The following is a 4,463-nucleotide window of genomic DNA, read 5'->3' on the forward strand; positions in this document are numbered from 1 at the left end:
TTGAGAGGTGGAGCACTTGTAAAGTGGGTGCATTAAAGAGCAAATCAAGTGGGCTGAGGACCTCGTGGCTATGTTAGATGTTGGAACAACAATAATATGGGGATGAATGGAGTGATCTTAAAGGAGAAACTACAATATTTTTCTATAAAAGAATTCACCAATTGTTGATGAAAATGTTAAAATTTGGACGTTGTAGGTCCACGATATTAAGTTTGTGTATGAGCCAAGTACTATTGGGTGGATGGTTCTTCTTATGTAGGCGACCGTGAAATGAAGAATGCATGCATGTCTCGGTTTACTTTCATCATCACCTAATCTCCAAGAAAGTTTGGTGAAGCCATCAAATTTTGTACAATGTGCGGAGATCATTGTTGTTACTCTCAAAAGTTCCATTGAATATATCTATGTTATTTATTCCTTTGTTTTATTCATCTTATTACATTGTTTCTCTTTAATGCTCCAGCTTCTAGGATATACTATAGCTGACAAATGTTAACACCGAGAAAAAAATTAAGTTGTACCAAATTAAATTTTGAGTCCTGAGAGGGAGAGGGGGGAGAGTCAGTGCATGTGTGTGTGAGAGAGAGGGGGGGAGAAGGGGAGGTAGAGAGAGTGTGGGAGCGAGAGACTGGCATCAATTGTATTCATAGGTGCAATAGGAAAAGTAAATGAAAAGGCCAGCACATAGTAGTCGTACCTCATGATAACGCTTTGAAGCTTCCAAGAATCATCAATGAAATGAGCTATAATAGCCATATAGCCCTTCTTTTGGTGGTCAGCAGTCCACATATCTATAGTGATAGCAACCCTAGATTGGTTCATAGTCATGTAATCAATTGCTTTCTTTCTTTCTTGCTTGTAATTTTCCACAATATCTTGCCTAAAAGACAAAACAAGAGGATACCATATGTTACCTCCTCATTGGATAGAACAAGGTAAATAGAAATAAATCAAATAAAATCATAGCAAAGTATACCTAATAGTATTTCTGGTATGTACCTTGAATAGTGGCTGAAGTGCACTAACAAACTTCCTAAAACCAGCACGGTACACTATAGACAATGGATACTCATGCAACACCAACATGTTACCAAGCTCTCTTCTAGCAACCTCTTGATCAAAAGTATAGGTCTCTAAAGAAATGTTACCATCATCCTTAGCATTCATCCTCAATGATGGCTGACACAATATTTTGCCTCCCTCTATCTTCAGCATCTTGAGAGTGCAAATCTTTAGATGTTCAGCAAGATGCTTCGTGGCTGCTCTGGGCCTGAAGTAAGTTCCTTGTGACAATAGTTACACCTTGCCTTCCATTGTCCATTAATCCTAATCTTTTTCATTTCCAACCAAACTTTAGAAGTTAGCTTCCGTTTGCCTGCTTCATTGACCTCTTCCACCTCCTCCTCCTGTCCATCTTCATCATCGGAAAGAATAACATGATCTCCATCTTCATCGATCCATTGGGCAGATGTATCATTGGCATATTCACAAGGAACTAGTACTTGGCTGCTAGATCTTGTGCCACTGCACTGCAAAACGATCAGAAATAACAATATAGACATCAAATTCATAATAGTCTGCTGAATGTAATACTTGATTCTTAATGAGCACTGAAATTACGATGCTTATATATACATCATACACTACGTACTGGAATCTCCTACTTATATAAGATCTATATGTACGAAAATTGTATACATCACATCAACTAAATACAGAAAAATGCATATACATCATACACTACGTCCTGGAATCTCCTACATATCATCTAAAATCTATATACAAAAAAAATTGTATACATCACAACAACTATATACTGTATACATCATGTATAAGAAGAAATCAATGCTTATAGTTATATACACGGATGCATCACACATCATGCATATAAAAACTACAAGATCAATGCTCATATTCATAAAATCATACAAAAAACTGAAACTCACCAAGCCAAAATAGCCTTGGTCTTGTTCTTGTTTTTTTGGCAGCAGAGGATCGACTAAGCAGGCTAGGGCGAGGCGGCCGGCTTGACGTAGTTGTGTTGTGACGGTGTTGTGCTTTGGATGCCGAAGCAGGAGTTGGAGGACCTTTACGTCTGTCGTGAACTCGGCCCTTTCATGGCGGATGGAGATGGACGGCACCATCCAACGACGGGATCGGGGTGGTCGTGCCATGATGCTGGCCGTGGTGGTCGCCGCCCTCTCACTTAGTCCCCATGAGTGTGAGCTGCATCTGCTTCTCACTACCGGAACAGGGCTCTAAGCCGACAGCCAAATATATGCCGACGGCTACCGTCGGCCTAGTCCGAGCTATGCCGACAGCTAGCTCCTGGCCGTCGGCATACAACGGCCGTCGGGCTATCCACCTCTACGCCGACAGCAGCCGTCGGCACACAACAGCCGTCGGCTTATCCAAGACTACGCCTACAGCTGCTGTCGGCATACATAGGCCGTCGGCATAGATGCGGGCCTGCCGACAACGGGCATCACGGCCGGCTAACGACGTCAAATCTATGCCGACGACCGTGACGGGCGGCCGTCGGCATAGATACGGGTGACACGTCACCGATCCAGAGCGCACCGACCAGGACCTATGCCGACGGTAGCCGTCGGCATATCTGACACGTCATCGATCCGCGGCGCCGTCCATCTGCCCTTGCCGCAGCTATGCCGACGGCTTTGCCGTCGGCATAGTTTTTTTCTTCTTTTTTCTTTTTTTCCATATAGTATTATTATTATTATTATTATTATTATTATTATTATTATTATTAAGCATACAGTATGTAATAAGCTTACATATAGATTGTGTTAATAAGCATACATATTGTATGTGTTAATAAGCATCTAGTATGTTAATAAGCATATAGTATGTGTTAATAAGCATACATGTAGTTTTTTTTCTTCTTTTTATTCACTGTTTTCTTTATTATTATTATTTAACTAACTTACATACCGTATGTGTTAATAAGCATACATACATTATTTTTTGGTTCTGTATAGAGTGGTGTGACCCCCTCACGAACGGTGCCGCCACCAGCCAGCAACTGGAATGGGGAACAGCCGCATCGGGTCTATACGAAGGGGACTTTGCTCCAAGTGTTTATATATATCGGATGACCTACCACAACCGGGTGGTGTTGTGGCATGTCCGAAGAGGCGGCACACATCTCCGGGGCGTGGTCCCCCTAACGGACGGCGCCGCCGCCGGCACCTGGAGGGGGGAAACGGACGCATCGGGTCTACACGGAGGGGATGTAGCTGTCGGTTTGGCCCCGAATGTTGCTCCCAGGTGTCCCTCTGTGCTGACCTGACACAACCGGGTGGAGAGGCCCACTGGTCAAAGCACGTCTGTGGAAAGTCAAAGGGCTAGATCTCGTGGTCAACCGCTCCAGGGTTAGGAGGGACGGCGCCTTGGGGGGTAGCAATGCCACTGGAGCGTCGCACCGGCCCCTCATACATGCGGGGGGGTGTGGTGGCATGTCCGAAGAGGCGGCACACGTCTCCGGGGTGTGCCCCCCCTCACGGACGCGTCGGATCTACACGGAGGGGATCTTTTTGTGGGTCTGGCCCGGATGTTGCTCCAAAGTGTTCCTATGGGCTGACCTAACACAACCGGGTGGGGAGGTCCACTGGTCAAAGCCCGTCCGTGCAAAGTCAAAGGGCTAGATCCTGTGGTCAAACGCTACAGGGTTAGGCGGGACGGGGGACCTGGGGGTAGCAATGCCACCGGAGCGTCGCACCGGGCCCTCATACATGCGGGGTGGTGTGGTGGCATGTCCGAAGAGGCGGCACACGTCTCCGGGGTGTGCCCCCTCACGGACGGCGCCGCCGCCGGCACCTGGAGGGGGGAAACGGACGCGTCGGGTCTACACGGAGGGGATCTTGTTGTGGGTCTGGCCCGGATGTTGCTCCAAAGTGTACCTATGGGCTGACCGAACACAACCGGGTGGGAAGGTCCGCTAGCCCGTCCGTGCAAAGTCAAAGGGCTAGATCCCGTGGTCAAACGCTACAGGGTCAGGCGGGACGGGGGCCCTGTGGGGGTAGCAATGCCACCGGAGCGTCGCACCGGGCCCTCATACATGCGGGGTGGTGTGGTGAAATGTCCGAAGAGGCGGCACGTGTCTCCGGGGCGTGGCCCCCCTCATAGATGGCGATGACACGGTAGTAGACGTTTTGCGGTAACGATGCGGCGTGAATATTATTAAGTACTCAGAGCGCGATAAAATCATGAGTTTTTTTGCATGACGTGGGCACATGTGCTATAGGAACGATGGTATTTTTTCATAATTTTTGGTGATGGAGAAGTATCCGAAAAATTCCCTCTACGCGGATTGCCCTTCGCGCGTCTACGGCTGTGGCCGGCGGCCTCCGGGGGCTAGCATGCCGCCAAATCTTGCGCCAGCGGCCTCTCACAAGTCTGGAAGTGTTGTGGCGGTTGCAAACGCCCGGCACGCGTGTCCGGGG

Source organism: Triticum urartu, chromosome 5A (assembly GCF_056163025.1).
Source record: "Triticum urartu cultivar PI428250 chromosome 5A, HENAU_Tu73, whole genome shotgun sequence".
In the NCBI taxonomy this organism is placed as follows: Eukaryota; Viridiplantae; Streptophyta; class Magnoliopsida; order Poales; family Poaceae; genus Triticum; species Triticum urartu.